Genomic DNA, 17791 nt, shown 5'->3' with positions numbered 1-17791 from the left:
GATTTCGGTATGGTAATTCGGTATTAACAAATTATGCCCAGCCCTAGTTGTCAATGGCATTTTTCCCTTGGATCTTGTATTGACAGCTTACCACAAACCAACCACCTCAACTTTCTTCACAATTCAAAACAAAAACATGTTAGAATGGACTCAGTCGATCCTAAATAATTATCATTCTTCCTCTCTTTTTTCACCTTCTTTTCTTTTCTTTTTCTTTTTTAAAAACATTTGATCGAACCTGATGTGGGTTGCCTACGTATCATGTGGGAACATGAATCAGATCTTGCGTTGTTCGGGAAGATTAGAAATAAAGGAAATAAAATAAGTCTTTTTTTTTCTTTTTTGCTTTCTTTAATTTTCGAAAGAAAGAGTTATAAAGAAGAAAGAAAATATTTTTTGATTTCGATTTTTTTTTTGGAACTTCTAAAGAAGAAAGAAAATATCTTTGGATTTTTGGACTTTTATGTTAAAATTATGAAAGAAAGACTTCTAAAGAAAATATTTTTGAATATTGAATTTTTTTTTTCAATTTTTGAAAGAAAAACTGCTAAAGAAGAATGAAAATATTTTTGGATTTTTAGAAGAAATTAAAATTAAATATTTTTGGATTTTTTTTTAAAATTGGGGTCTCAAAGAAAGACTTTTCTAAAGAAGGAAGTAAATGAAAATATTTTTCGGATTTTTGAAAATTGGGGGCCGGAATCGATGCGGTTTACCTACGTATCTCACATCCGGTGAGAATCAGACCCGCATAGTTCGGCCAGTTTTGACGCAACAGGAAAATATGACTTATATTGAAATGACTTTTCCTTTTTTTTCAAAATTTCGGCAGAGTTTCCGGATATTTCAAATACCTACCTCTCACCCTCTTTTTTTTTATTTTCTTTTTTGATTTTCTTTTTTTTCTTTTTTTTTAAATTTTCTTTCCATATTCTTGAAGTCAGTCAACATGCAAACCGAAACATATAGATACACAAGTAGCACGTAAGATGCATCAGGATAGTCTTTTACTTTGGGTACACCTGTCCTAGACGGACCCAACCCCTGTGTTGAGTCCCCAAAGTCAAATGCATGTGATGCAAACAAGCGTTCCTACTATGGACCTGGCATGAGGCTATGTTATTCTAAGTTTAAAACCTGGGGGTATTGTTCTAGACCTGGCTTACCCGAGCGGACAACTCGAGCCGGGGGGAGGGGGGGCAACGTACCGGTAACCAAAAGGACATCTGGCTTTGTAACTGATCCGATCCTCGTTCTAAATTAGGGTATGACACTAACAGAAAAGAAGTCACACCAGCGTGCACTTCCTAGGAGATTAAAAGAGAGGGGTTTCGCAGCAGTTTATATACAGTTCAAATAATATCAAAGTGATAAAAAGTGGCATTTAGCACATTAGGCCCAAACATGTAGAAAATCAGATAATAAACAAAGCCAAGTATAACAGTTATTCTAAGCTCGAATTCTGAACCCTGAACCGGAGTTCTGGGTTCTTAACCACAGCAGAGTCGCCAGAGTTGTCACACCTCCTTTTTCCACCCGAAAGGGGTATATAAGGGAGTTTTTTTCAATTAAAGTGACATAAATCGAGATGGGATTATTTATTTAATCAGAGTCGCCACTTGGAATAATTTATGGTGTCCCAAGTCACTGGTTTATTTTAAATCCCAAATCGAGGAAATTGACTCTTATTTATTGTCTGCGAACACAGAATACCGGTTAAGGAATTCTGTTAACCCGGGAGAAGGTGTTAGGCATTCCCGGATTCCGTGGTTCTAGCAAGGTCACTTAACTATTAATAATTGGCCTAATTATCTGATTTATTACATGTTTTAAACCTATTGTGCATTTTTAACTTTTATAACCGCTTTTATTTATTTAATCGCTTTTTAGGAATTATGGAATTATTTCTTGAACAAGTTACGATTGTCGTACACTTGCCGTTTTGAAACACATTGCAAACCGCGCTACATAAAATGCACCCGCGATTTGCGACATGCTTATTTTATTATTATTCGAAGTTGTTATGATCGGATCACAAGAAATGCACACCCGAATTTGGGAATTATGTATCGTGGTCATGCCACGGGAACCGTACCCACGGTCACGATGATTTATTATTAATCGCGCCTAAAGCAAGTTACGATGTTCAAAAGTCATTTCCTATGTTCGAGATTGGTGTAAGGCCAAATTTATGAACAAGATATTATTGGGGTAAATAGGCTAGCTAACATGATCTATTACTTGGCAAGATTCCTTATGGTCCAAACCCCACCTTATGGCCTATTCTTATTCCTTGCCAAGAAAGAAACAACTCCAATTTTTTCTATCTACCCGATTAAAAGCATTTATTCAAGAACCAAGACTACATACATCACAATCGAAATAAAACTAATTAAAACAATTTGAATGAAAACTAAGACATGCTACTCAAACAACGTAGAATCACAAATCAACCAACACGCACACCAAACTATCATAACACAATAAAGTGAGAATGAAAATTGAGAAATGGACCTTTTATTGATGAACAAAGCAGAAAATTGCAAATCAATCGGTCTAAACAAAGCAACAATCCTTGGACCGAAACACCAAAATTAATAATCCGGAAACTTGAATCGACACCGGAAAGCTCGAAACCCAAATCGACCTCAGTCAGACGGATAAACTAAAACCTCCAAAAATAGCGTTTCATCGTAGCGCCAGATTTTGATTCTGAAAATCAAAATTTCAGTATAGCTGAAAATCCTCCAACTTATTGCTTTGAATTTGAAGTAGACTAGGAAGAAAGAAGAAATAAAAGGAGAAATGGGAAAAGTAATAAATAGAAGGATGTTTGGGAGTATTTCCAATATGGAATATTTTAATTATACTGTTTCTTCTTTGTATTGTTTTATGAGTCCCTTTCAGATCTGGTTGAAACAGCAAAGTGATGAGTTAGGCACCTTGTTTCGAAGTGCAATTACAGTGTAGTAAGGTGCGAAAGCTAAAATGATTCCACCAACCTATTTGACGAAAGAAATTGGACTGCCTTTTTGGATGTTGCTGAACATTATTACTTCCACTTAAATGACGAACATACAGACGATGAACCGAGCGTGGAGATCGCTGGAGAGCTGGTGGGTCCCTTTTTGGGTTCTGCCATTTTTGTTTTAGTCTAGGTCTAGGTTTTATCAGGAATAGGATTTAAGTTAGGTCAAATGGGAATGAATATGGGCTTGGATTTAGGAAATTGGGTTGGATCATGTCTTATTGGGTTTTAACTTTGGGATAGAAAAACTAAATAACATAATGTATCTATAAAATATAATAACCAATCTTAATTAAAATAAGTTACTAAAATAAAACTAAATACTAGAAGTGAAAATATTTAAATTTTTTAAATTTTATGAATGGTAGAGTAACTAAATAAAATATTAATTGGCTAAATAAAAAAATTGTTTTTTGTAATTTTCATTTTTGTGCTAAAATAAAGTAAAAGAATCAAAACTATTTAGAATAGAAATACTAAACCTAAACTAAATAGTTACGCTAAAATGTGAAAAATCTTAGGGAGGGTCAAAAATTTCATGTCTACTCCCATTCTGATAATTTCTCCATTAATCCGAAGTCATTTTCTCCTGTTCCTTAAATGCTACACCGTAGGCCGGAGCTAACGTAGAACACTTGAAGCTCCTTTATCATAATCTTCTGCAAAAGCTCGATACTCAACCATACTATGGACTCGAAATTCCTTACGCACCACACTTTAACCTTTGAATCCACTAGGACCGTTGCTAAGAGTCGCCCACTCTGACTTGTTCCTAATTATGATCAAACTCCAAGGCCCTGCTGGCACATGAACACCCTCTCAAAGAAGCACCTTGGCTGAATCACGTTCCTTGTAACTCACCTCTACACGAAGCATAAATCCTGAGTCTTCCCAAAGCCTGAACATGAATCGATAAGGCCAATTACAGCGTACATTCCTCAAATCCTTTGCTCAAATTGCCACTGATGTTTTCTTTCCTTAGTCTTAATAACCCACCAATATGACGATAACTAGAAACCTCACAATTAGACAACCATACAATCCAAGCATAGGCGGTGGGGCTCTCCCACTTAACTTAAAGCTACAATTGCGTAAATTTGGAACCCACCAATATTCCTTATCCACCATTGACATGATCTTGCATAATCAACTTGCCGAATTCCTCGAAATCCTTCTGTTAGCATTTCATGAACATTCTGAATTCCTAGCCACATTTACATATTCAACCTCTTACCGGATAGCCAGTAGAATTCTTCATAGAAGCAACATCAACACCATGCGACTGCTAACTTGCTCATAGGAGATAACCCACCTGTGGAAACTACCTGCCGACCTCTTCCAACGACGCTGCACTGAGTACAATCACTACAAAATCAGTAACCCATCTTGATCTCGTGCTCATTCACCAGCTATACAAGTCCGCTCACTCCTCATGGACATTAACTAAAGGTGCGACAACACATTCCAACCCACAGTCATGGTGTATCCTTCTTCATATCAAGTAGCTCCTTTCTGTCTATCCCATCTCTCGGCATATAATAGCCAATATTCCAAATTAAGTCCGTAGACCTAGTCACTGTCCACCATGAATCCCGAATCACCCTAAACGTTTCCCAAGGTGTGTAGTCATCCTACCACATAACACATATGCTACTCTGCCACTCTCCCTCTTTGGTCAAACCCCCTCCTTTAAGCAACCACTCGACTTCTGCTTCTTACACCCGGCCTTCTTGAAATTTAACCATCACAAGACACCTCCCACATGCCCTTCCTCATCCTTTGCTTCCCATTTGTTTCCTTAAATCAAAATCTATGTCTATAGCACTTGAACTAATAAATTACGACCAACTCTAAACCTCCTAGAAGATCATCCGTCTCGAGTCATCAACACCAGGAACATCGATTCAATCCTGAACCACTGTACGCCGCAATCTCTAATAACCTCTTCTCCAGCACAATTTCACAATACCCCGCCCCGAGGGAGATTTGACGAAGACTATAATACCGGCGAACGTAACACAGTCAATCAAGGGCGACGACACCACATTACAGATGAAAATTCTACCACTCTAAAAAATACCAAGTCTCGTTACCCCATCAACCCAAATATGAGCATTTGTAGTCTGATTGCCCTATTGTATAGGTCTAGGTCTATCCCTTTATTTTTGTATTTTTAGCTCCTTTTATCAGATTTTAGGCATTAGTCTAGGTTTTGGGGTAATGGGGGTCTTGGGCTCAAGGGCTAGTCCGAAATTGGGCCATTTTCTTGCCCAAAGTTGAGCTAAAATTGTCTTGAATTAACTAACAATTGGGCTTCTTAGAAAATCTGGATTTTTTTAACTAAAGGCCTAAGTTTTCCTTATTTAAAATAGAATAAAGCATTTATAAAAATGTAAGACTACTCCCAATTAATTAAAATAAACTATTAAAGATAAAACATAATTGAAACTGTTTTCTTTTTGGTATTTTTCAAGATTAAAAATGACTACAAAATATTAATGAAACTATTTTTTCGTAATTTTCATTTTCTTGTAATGAAATAAAGTAAAAGAGTCAAAATTAGTTAAAATAACGATATTAGGCCTAAATTAAATATTTACATGCTATAATATAAAAAATCTAGGGAGGGTCAAAAATCACATATCTACACTTTGCAGTCCAAGTAGAGATTCTGGCTACTATATTTCTGATCAATGGTCGTCACTGAAGTAAAGAGATCTTTTTAGTAGCCAAGGGATCCCCAGATATTTGAAGGAAAGTTCTCCTTTTGGAAATCCTAACAGATGTAGAATTTACTCTTGAACCCCCTAAGTAACTCCCCCAAAATAAATGGAGCTCTTCTCTTTGTTAGCATGAAGTCCTGAAGCAGAGGAGAAGTCTAAGAAGCACCTATTCAGAATGGAAACAGACTCAACATCTCCTCTAGAGAATAATAGTAGATCATTTGCAAATGACAAATGAGTCACTGTTAGCTTAGAACACTTGGGGTGATACTTGATTTCCTTATTTTCTTTCACCTCATTGAGCTTTCTTCTTGAGTATTCCATGGCTATTGCAAAGAGGAATGGAGAAATTGGGTCACTGCGTGTTAGCCTTTTAGCTGCATCAAATGGAGCTATGGGTTCTCCATTAACCAATATAGAATAGTTAACTATCTTAACACATTCTAAGATCCACATGATTAACTGGGATCTCCCTGCATATATAGAACTGTCATTCTATATATTACTGCGCAGAATAATACTAAAATTGTACTCAACAACGAAAGAATCTAAGTCAATAAAACCATCAAGTTTTTGTCAAGATTTACCTGTAAAGTAGTACAGTTGAATTTATACGTGGTATCTAGACAAGTGAACTAATTTGATGCTGAAAATAATGAAATAACTGAAGAAATATATAATACTTAGCCTTAAAATGTAGATGAAATAGCAGAATTCACGGATCCAGGAATAAAATTTTCGGGCACAAAAATGATGAGATCAAAATCAAGAGAGTGAAATTGTATTAAGTTTTATGTATAATGTAGTGCAAGTTAGCCAGAAAATTCATGTCATTTACAATGATAATTGAGCTCTCTATTTATAGTTATGTCTAGGGAAGGAGATCCTAGGATCATGCCCTTCTTTAATGTCAATTATGAGGGTCATTGAGGAAGGTGTAGCGGTTAAATAAATGCCAAATTCCCTGTAACAAGCTGCCATTCTTAATGTTACAGAAAAATGCTACCGGATGCAAAGCATTTAATACACCTTTATGAACATTCTCTTCTGGTAACATGCAGAATTCTGCGTTCGGTGACCATCTCCGTATTGGGTTCCCCTAGTCCTTCCTTTATATGATCACATGTCATATCATATTTTTCCCTATACAGACAGTCCCCTTCTTTCCGGTGACACAATCTTGTGTTACTGGAATGTTGGTAGAAATACTCCTTTTGGTGGGAATTACTATAATTCTCTTTGCAGGCCTCTAAAAGTTTATTAGACGCACGTCTCTCCTCATTTAATGCCTTGAACACGCGTCATCGCACGATTCAGCACAGCCTTTTTCGATTATCGAGGTAATCATGGCCATAAATTTGCCACCAAAACTCTTATCCTTCTTCTTATTCAATGGCTTCTTCTTACAAACTCACTGGCTCTTCAAAGAAAAAGAACAAGTCGGAGGACTCTGCTCTTCCAATGGTATGTTCCATCATCTCCTGAAGTCTTAACACCACAAAAGACTTCGAAGAGAAATTCCCTACTGCTAACCCTCGTTCATGGGATTCGCTCTTTTATTATTCCTACTGCGAAGGAAGACTGTCGCTGCCAGGAATTGGACATCACTACTCCTGATCTATCGGAGCGAGTGACCCTTCCTAGTGAAGGTTTTACATTTTTTACACGTATCTCTTTACTTTATGTGCGTTTTTTTAGCGGAGAGCTTGATTCCATGATTGCGGAGTTTTTCCTTCGCTACCAAGTATGTTTGGCACAAGTGAACCCTTCAGTGTGGAGGACGGTTGCCTTCCTTTGACGCATGTGCATGCAAACTAGAGAAGAGCTATCATTAGCTCGTATGATGAATCATACTCCCCCAAGTTTTCTTTTGGGGGGGGGGGCAGGGTAAGAGGTATGATAAACCTATGTAAACGTGGTCACCATACTCTGTTGACTATTATGGATGATGATAACGACTGTGGGTGGACAGAATGGTTCATTGCAATTTCCACCAATAATATCATTCCGTCAACGACGTCATCCTTTCCAACTGCTCGGAATCGTGCTCATAAGACCTCTATTTAGTATATTATCTTTCGCTAAATATTCTTCTATGCCTATATTGGTTCTTCATCCTTCGTATATTTCAGCAACTCGATAGATCCCACCGGCGATGGAAGGCCTAGACCAGTGGGTTCGGAAGATTTTGGACGTCACGATGCCCGAAACTTGTTTGTGGAAGGAGGCCTTTAAGTACAGGTGGAAGGCCAAAAATCATGGTAATTCGAACTCACCTTATTTCAATTTTTCATGTGAAGAGCTTGACTAATTTCTTCTATCTTTTTCCAGAAATCAGGCCTACGTGTTGGCTCAGTTGTTGTCCCTAAGGAGGACGTTTTGGCTGATCCTGTTGATGCGACGAGGCTGCTTCAGGAGGTGCTTACTCAAGCAGGTGTCTCCGGGCATACTTCGGGCACATGTGTTTCATTACGGAGTCCACGGCCGGAGAACAAGAAACCAAAGAGAAGGTGTTCTTCTGCAGCCGGGCAAAAGAATACGAGGGCGAAGACTACTTCCCCCATGTCATCTTCGAAAGTCATGATCACTAGCCCTCCTTCTGGGCTGGTCATAGACACCATAGTGGTCAACAATGATAGGAAGCCAGTGATGATTGGGATACTCTACATAGAAGGCGAAGTTTAACATCAACTCAATAGAATGCTCCATTTGCTGAGTTAACTATTACAACCAAGAACGGCGTCTCGGCGCTCTGGGGGAGTTTGATTTGGTAGAAAATACCAAGTCCTGCTAGTAGGTCCCTGCTATTGTGTCTGGTACTGTGGGGCCGAGTACCGAGTCCCTACCATCTTTGGCTGGGGAGCATCCATCTACCAAAACCTGGTTCTCGTCCTTCGACTCCAACAACTTCATCCCCATCTTCACCAATACCAGCAACTGCTACATCACTTCCATCTTCATCAACTCTTCCACCAACAATTGCTACATCATCTTCATCGTCCGCATATGACCGTGAAGAGGGTGTTCCTCTTCCCCAGTCCCCACTTCATGGGAATTTGGGGCAAAATAATGCTCCTTATTCTGAAGATCCACAAAGGAGGAGGAATGTTACTCTTTCGGTCTATACCGGGTGCAACCTGCTTTCCCGACCGGTGGAGCTTGCTAACTATTTGAAGCCTTTGGCTTCACATAAAGATTGGGAAAAGGTTCGGGCACTCTTGGGAGATTGTCTGTTGAACAATGTCATGCATAATACCGCAGTTGTACGTTTCTTTTTTCGTAATTTCTTCTACCTTTGCAAGAATATATTCTAAGTTTTGCTTCTCTTTCTTTGTTCACCAACTTTCTTGTTTCTGAGGGCCTTCAAAAACTGATTCACGAGAAAGAGGAACTTACTTCTAAATGGAATCAGCTTTTGGCGGAACGGGATCAGACTGTCTTTCGGCTCTCGGGACTGGAAACCAAAGCCATTGAGGTTGTTGTTTTGGAGGCTCGTTTGCAGCAAAGCGAGCAAGAGGTGGTAACCCTTAGTCAATAAATTAGCCTGCTAAAGGTTAGATTTGACGGGGCCAAGGCCAAATGGGCTGAAGTACATGACGTCATTTTTGCTGCAACCGAGCACGAGGTTTCCACTACTGAAAAAGTGATTGAATTAGAAGTAGCCTTGGACTCCAAAATAGAAGAGCTTGCTGCAATGGAGGCGAAGTGTGCCCAGTTGGAAGAGAAGTACAGAAAAACTATCGAGCATAGTAGGCTCTTTAGTTCAACTGTCCGCGACCTTGATATTAGCCTCCAATCTGTTATGTCCGCCCGGAAAAGCCTCTCTGAAGAGGTAACCCAACACAATGAAAAACCCAAACACCAAGCAACTTACCTCATTGTTGATAAAACTTACGCCATGTACATCATGAGGAGAAAAACCTTGGAAGAGGCCAAAGTAGGTATCCTTGACTTTGATGCCAAGATTGCTAGGGTCCGAGAACTTGAGTTCGCTGCCAAAAATGGACTCCCAGTGCAGTCTGATGCTTCTAGTTCTTCTGGGTTCCGGTTTCAAATATTCTAGAACTAAAGAGGAATCGGAGTATGATGATGTTGAAGACCAAACTGGGGAAAATGTTGAGCCATCGGCGGATCCACCTACTTCTCCCGAGGGCGCGAACACTTCTCTTCCTCTTGGTTCTGGAGATGTTGCAGTGTAGTTTTTCTTTTCTTTTTCCCATTCTTGTATCATGGCCATTTTTGCACGTTTTTGTAAATAAAGACACATTTTTGATCAAGTATTATTTGAGTCTTATTTTCGTTTGAATATCCAAGCAAGTCTCTAATCCTTAAGAAGTTTGCGCATGTTTTAATTTTGTGCTTTGCTATGTATAGTCTCGGATGCACTTTCTTCGGAGTGCGTTGGTTCCGAGCATTATCCCTTTTATATGAGGGTTTCTATAAGTATTTGCGCAAGTTTACATTCTTACATCCTTTCGTATACGTCTTCGGGTGAATTTTTCCCAGAAGGCATTTTGATTTCGGGAATAAATTCTTTCAAAACCAACCCTTTAGAGGGTTTTCATAAAAGAGGCCCTCTTATGTTTACGGTGCTCTTGAAGGGGATGTCTCATGTTCATTATGGCACTAGTATTTGAAGTACTTGTTTAACTTTGAAATGACGAATTTAGTTCATCGTTCAAACAAAAAACACGATAAAAACAAAAGGATTTCATTTCATTTTATTCCTTCTATTTCAAAAGTACAAAAGCATTTGTTATGCTAAAAAGAAAGGTCCATTGCTTGTAGCTATCTTGTACAACTTGTTTCTGCGCGGCTGGTTGTGCAGTCCATAGTCCCGATGACACATTTATATTTTTGGATTTTCGTTCCTGGTCAACGTGGCAGTTATTTATGTCGTATTCTCATATCATTTTCCCCAGTGTTTGAATGTGAAGAATATGAATTGTAACATTGGAAGTCTTGTGCCTTACAAGATTCCACCAATGAATTGCTATATAATCCTAACTCAGCAACACACCTTACTTCCCCTTAGGAATCCATGCTATCGAGCGAAGGACTATCTAACAATCTTCTAGTGGTTTGTTCTCGTGAACGGTTAGGTAATCTCTGTCCGATAGAAAACTTAACTTCCCAGTGGGAATTTGCAATCGAGCCAAAGATTATCTAACCGTCCCTGAGTAGAAACTTTCTTGTTTGCCTTGCAATCGAAGGTCTTATTGCTACTGCCTTCATAGTATGTTTTCTATCGCTTCCTTATTAAAAACCTTGCCAGAGAAAACCCAATTGGGACAAAAACTTAAAAAAGGTAAAAAGAGTACAACACATACTTTCCGCTCGGATAATGTTCATCAGCAATAATATCTTTTGAGGTGTGCCACACTCCAATTGCTGGGCAATTTGTCTCCACTTTGGTTTCCAAACTCGTATGAACCTTTACCGGTGACAGCTAAAATCCAATAGTGACTTTCCTACGTTGGGCCCAGCTTTTCCGTGTTGAGTTCCCGGGTATTTTGAGTTACTTTCCTTAGAACCAAATCTCCTATTTTGAAATAACGGAAATTGGCTCTCCGATTATAATATCGCTCCATTCTCTACTTTTTCAGTTGCCATTCTTACACACGCCAAGTCCCTGCGTTCCTCGAGTAGCTCCAAGTTGATTAACATTGCTTTGTTGTTCAATTCTTCATCCGCCCTGAAATATCTAAAGGTGGGTTCCCCCACTTCCACTGGAATTAAAGCTTCTATGTCACACGGGAAAAAAGAGTCTCTCCTATACTCGACTTGGTTATTGTTCGATAGGCCTATAGAACTCCGGGTAATTCTTCGGGCCAATTGACTTTTACTGCATCCAACCTTTTCTTGAGGTTTTTAATAATCACTTTGTTTGTTGACTCTACTTGACCGTTTGTGCTCGGATGATAAGGTGAAGAGGTGATCCTCTTTATCTTCAAATCTTTAAGAAACTTTGTAATTTTTGCACCGATAAACTGCGGCCCATTATCGCATGCTATCTCCTTTGGTATTCTAAACCTGCATTATTCTCCTATAGGAAGTGGACCACTTCGTATACTCCGATCTTCTGATAAGGACTTGCTTCAACCCATTTAGAAAAATAGTCAGTCAAAACTAAAAAAAATCTTACCTTTCTAGGAGCCGGCGGTAGCGGTCCAATGATGTCCATCACCCATTTTATGAACGGCCACGGGGACAGAACCGAATGTAAGGGTTCTACCAGTTAATGTACTAGTGGTGCGTAGCATTAGCACTTATCACATTTTCGTATGAAGTCTTTGGCGTCTTGTTCCATGCGGGGCTAGTAATATCCTACCCGAACTAATTTCAGCACCAAAGAATCTGCTCCTGAGTGGTTACGGCATATCCCTTCATTGACCTCTCTCATGATGTAATTGGCTTCTAACACTCCTAAACACTGGGACAATAGGCCTTGGAAGGATTTTCTATACAATTGGCCTTTATTGAAGCTATAACGTGCAGCTTTTATGCGTAACGCTCTTGATGCTTTGGGGTCTTCGGGCAACTTCTCGTGCTCGAGATAGTCGATTATTTCATTTCTCTAGTCCCAAACCAAACTAGCCGAATTTACCTCATAGTAACCATTTGTATCCATGACTGAATTCGTCAGTTGCACTACCATCCCTGATTCTGACCCCTTGATTTCTGTCGACGAGCCCAAGTTTGCCAAGGCATCTGCTTCAGTGTTTTCCTCCTTCGGGATATGAGTAATTGATCACTCATTGTATCGTGCCAACAGAGCCTGGACCTTTACCACTTATTGTTGCATACGCTCCTCTTTGGTGTCAAAGATCCCGTAGACTTGATTTACCACCAAGTACGAATCATATTTGATTTTAATGACCTTGAAATCAAGTCACTGGGCCAGTTCGAGCCCTGCATTCAAAGCTTCATACTCTGCTTCATTGTTAGTTAAATGGATCGTTCTGATGGCCATCCTTAGGGTTTCCCCCGATGGCATAATTAAGTCTATTCCGAGCCTCGACCCTTTTACGTTGGAAGCTATGTCCGTAAATAAGGTCCAAACCCCCGATGTCAATTCTGACACCATTACTGCTTCCTTGGTTGCCAGGGGCAAAAGTCCCGGACTAAAATTAGCCAAGACTTGCGACTTAATTGCAATCCTCAATTAAAATTCTATGTCAAATTCGCTTATTTCGATGGCCCATTTGGCCAACCTACTTGAGAGCTCAGGTTATGTTCCGCAAAGGGAAAGTAGTCACCACAACTATCGGGTGATATTGGAAGTAGGGCCTCAGTATTCGAGCGGCAACTACGAGAACTAAGACTAGTTTTTCCAAATGTGGGTAGCGAGTTTCTTCTCCCATTAAAATTTTGTTAACGTAATAAATGGGAGATTGCGTATCTTTGTCCTCTCGAACTAAAATTGCACTTACCGCAACTTTTGAAAATACAAGGTAGACTAGCAATGTTTCACCTTCTTTTGGTTTCGATAGCAATGGAGGGCTTGACAAGTACTTCTTCAAGTCCTTCAAGGCTTGCTGACATTCCGGTGTCCATTTAAAATTCTTCTTCTTTTTGAACAGTGCGAAGAAGTGATGACCTTTTTCCGATGATCGGGAAATGAACCTACTCAATGCTGCTAATCTCCCCGACAACTTCTAGACTTCTTTTACGTTTGACAATTGATCAAGGATATTTTCTATACCCTTGATTTTGTCAGGATTTACCTCAATTCTCCTTTGTGAGACCAGGAATCCCAGGAACTTACCAGAGCTGACCCCGAACACGCACTTCTCAGGGTTAAGTTTCATGTTATGCTCCCTCAGGATGTCGAATGTTTCTTGCAAATGCTTAAGGCGGTCACCTGCATTCAAAGACTTAACGAGCATATAGTCTATATATACTTCCATTGTTTTTCCTATTTGTTTCTCGAACATCTAATTCACGAGCCATTGATAAGTTGCTCCGACATTTTTTAACCCGAAGGACATCAAATTGTAACAATATATACTGAAATTCGTTATAAAAAAAGTTTTTTCCTGATCTTTTGGGTTCATCTTGATTTGATTGTACCCAGAATAAGCATCGAGGAAACTCATTAACTCGTACCCGGTCATGGCATTAATCATTTGATCAATATTTGGCAGTGGGAATGAGTCTTTTAGGTACGCCTTACTAAGATCCTTATAGTATACACACATGCGGAACTTATTATTTTTCTTAGGAACTAATACTACATTAGCTAGCCAGTCTGGGTATCTCCTCTCAGATTGAACCGATATTGAGTAAGTGGGTTACCTCTTCTTTGATGAATTTATTCTTTGCTTCAGCAATAGAGCGCTTCTTTTGTCTTACCGAAGGTATGTTGGGATCCAAACTTAACTTGTGCACGGCAATTTCCATAGGGATACCTGTTATATCCTCGTGAGACCATGCAAAACAATCGGCGTTAATTGTACAAATTCAATAAAAGCAAACATGAGGTCCAAGTGCAGTCCTGTTCCCAAATGGAATTTCCTTTCTAGAAATTCTTCAAATAGCACAACTTTTTCTAGTTCTTCCGCCATGGAATTCGTTGGGTCCCTCTCTTTTGGAACTTGGAAATACCTTGGCACATGATACGGTTCCGATTCCTTTGCCCCCAGGCTAACTTCCTCTGATATTAGAGTACGTACCGGTTCCTATAATTGCTATGCCGCACTCTCCTTTCCTTTTCTACTGGAGACTGAAATTGCATTTATCTCCCTTGCTACCGATTGATCACCCCTTATCTTATTAATTCCCTTGGGTGTCAGAAATTTCAATAACTAGTGATACGTTGAAGGCACAATTTTCATCTCGTGTAACCATAGCCTTCCCAGGATAATATTGTACCCTATGTCCCTATCTACAACTTCGAAGAGAGTTGTTTTCATTACTCCTTCAGCATTTGTGAGCAGCAAAATCTCTCTCGGGTTATCACGCTCGCGAGGTTGAATCCAGCGAGAAGCTTTGTTGCCAGGAAAATGCTTTCTCTAAGTTTATCTTGTTCTATTACTCTCCATTGTATGAGATTAGTTGAGCTTCCTGGATCCACTAGAACAGGATAAATCTAATACATTTAAGGAAATTACCAGTGCGTCGTTGTGTGGTAGCAACAATCCGTCTGCATCTTTCTCCATAAAATTGATAGCATCTTCCCGGAGCCTTTTACTATGAGTTATTGATACTTTCATCTTCTTTGCTTCCGAAAAGGTAACCCCATTAATCTCGTTCCCTTCGAAGACCATATTGATTGTTTGGCATGGGGTTCTTATCTTGCTTTCGAGGGTTCTGCGTTGTCTCTGTTCCGACCATAATTGTTCTTAGCTTGGTCACTTATGAATTCTTTGAGGTGACCATTCTTCAATAGCGTTTCCACTTATTCCCGGAGGTGTCAACAATCCCCCGTCTTGTGGCCATTTGTCCCATGGTATTCACAATATAATTTGGGATCCCTCTGTCCGAGATCAGATCTCATTAGTCTCGGGAACCGTACCTCTTTGATGTTTCTCATGGCTGACACCAATTCCACTATACTGACGTTGAAGTTGTATTCTGATAACCTGGGGTAAGAAAGATCCCGTGACCCTGAAGTTTCTTTATCCTATAGCGATCCGTTGTTCCGACTGCGATCAGTCCTTCTGTCAATGGTGAACTTTTCTATTGTCCGGAGGCTTCTGCTACGGCCTTCAATCAACTCGTAAGGCAGAAACCGGCCCCTCAGAGTTTGTCTATTTGTGTCGTAATAATCCTTTGACTTTTCTCTATTATTCTCCCGTCGTTTGGTCGATAATGGAAAACTGACCTGATCATCTTTGATCCTTATTTTTGACTCGTATCGAACGTAGACATCCACCAAAGTCGTTGCTTGAAACTCAAGCAAACATTCCTTCAATTTTCGGGAAGCGCCTGAACTTCTCAGATTCAATCCTTTAGTGAATGATTCAGCTGCCGATTCATCTAGGACAGCCGAGAGCAACATTATTTCCTTCTGGAATCGGGTAACAAATTCCCTTAATAACTCAGATTCTCCTTGCACAATTCTGAATATATCGGCCTTTAAGGCTTGTGCTTTTCTAGCCCCAGCATGGGCCTTGATGAAAGAATTCGTGAGCATTTTAAAGGATTCTATGGAATGCTCGGGTAACAGCGAATACCACGTCAAAGCTCCCCATGTGAGTGTTTCTCCAAATTTCTTTAACAACACATATTCAAATTCGTGAGGATCTAAATCATTTCCTTTTACCGTTGTTTTGTAGGTGGTAATATGCTCCTAAGGGTCTGAAGTTCTTTCATACTTTGTCACTTCGGGCATTTTAAACTGCTTCGGGATTAGTTCTGGCACAACGCTTGGCTTGTAAGGCAATTGAGTATACTTCTTTGAATCTGGGTCTTTCAACACTGGTGGAGCGCACGGGATTTGGTCCTGCGGGAGTTTACTTTCCTCATAAACCATAAAAGTTCATTCTTGAATGGATCGTTCTCGTTATTGAGATCGGATCCGCTCCCCCAGCCCCATCGGAGCCAACTTCACCCTTGGGAGTGTTTGCGTCGATCCTTTACAATTTTTGGTTTGCGGGAACACTGGGAGGAATTGGATTATGTCTGTTTGCATTGTTCGAAGCCCCCGACAATGCCTGTTTTAACTCCATCATAACCTTGTCTTGTCGCGTGAGATGGCCTAGAATGATCGCATGTTATTCTTGCAAAACCCTTACCGCGTCGACGACATGCTCCTCTTCAACATCATCGGGAGTTGTCTCCCAAACATGTCGAGGATACTTCCTATCATGCACTGGTGCAGCGTCATTTCCCTTGTTGTGGGTGTCACTGATTGAGTCCTCGGAATGAGGTTGTTCTCCTTGAACCTTAGGGTTATATGTGTTGTTAACAGTGTTAGCTGCCATTTCTTATGATTTTCTTTAAGACAAGAAAATTAAAGTACGTTAGTAAAAAACGTAAGGATCAATTTAATTGCACGACTATCTAGGCCTCACAGTGGGTGCCAAACTGTTTACCCGTAAAACAGTACATGTGAATTTATATGAGGTTTCTAGACAAGTGAACTAATTTGATCCTGAAAATAATGAAATAATTGAAGAAATGTATAATACTTAGCCTTAAAATGTAGATGAAATAACGGAATTGACGGATTCGGGAACAAGATTTCCGGGCACAACAATGATGTGATCAAAAACAAGAAAGTAAAATTGTATTAAGTTTTGTATAGAATGTAGTGTAAGTTAGCCATAAAATTTGTGTCCTTTACAACAATAACTAAGCTATCTATTTATAGTTGTGTCTAGGGAACGAGGTCCTAGGATCGTGTCCTCCTTTAATGTAAATTATGAGGGCCATTAATGAAGGTGTAACGGTAAAAATAAATGTCAAACTCCCTGTAAGGGGCTGTCATTCTTAATGCTACAGAATAATCCCTATTAAATGCTAGCGAGCGCAAAGCATTTAATATACTTTTATGAACATTCTTTCTGGTGACAAGCGGAATTGCTGCGTTCGGTGACCATCTCCATCTTGGGTGCCATGTGTCCTTCCTTTAGATGACCACGTGCCATATCATATTTTTCCCTATACAATCATGATAGCAAGGTTTTGGTAGAATGCCTTCTACAATAGTAGGAGAACATGAGTCATGGATGTGGGTGTAAAGTTGAAGAGACAAAGTCACAACAGAGACTCCAATTTAGTCATCTATATATATAAAACAAAGGCCGGGATTGTCAAGGAATGTAAAGCAATTTTAATAACATATATCAGAATTTACAACAGCCAATTAAATGGAAAAAACTACTCCATAAAAAGCACTCCATTAGACCACTTGACTGCTAAACTACATGGTTGTATACTTAATTATAAGAAACATTTCATGCATTAAGCAGAATATTGTCATTTTTCTCTGACCAAAACCACTATATAAACCAGCTAGATCATCTCATTCTCTACACAACCAAAACATACTAAAAAACAAAACAAGATAAGAGAATTAAGATGTACAAAAACC

The sequence above is a fragment of the Nicotiana tabacum genome, chromosome 7 (genome assembly GCF_000715075.1).
Source record: "Nicotiana tabacum cultivar K326 chromosome 7, ASM71507v2, whole genome shotgun sequence".
NCBI lineage: Eukaryota > Viridiplantae > Streptophyta > Magnoliopsida > Solanales > Solanaceae > Nicotiana > Nicotiana tabacum.
This window is presented reverse-complemented; position numbering follows the sequence as displayed.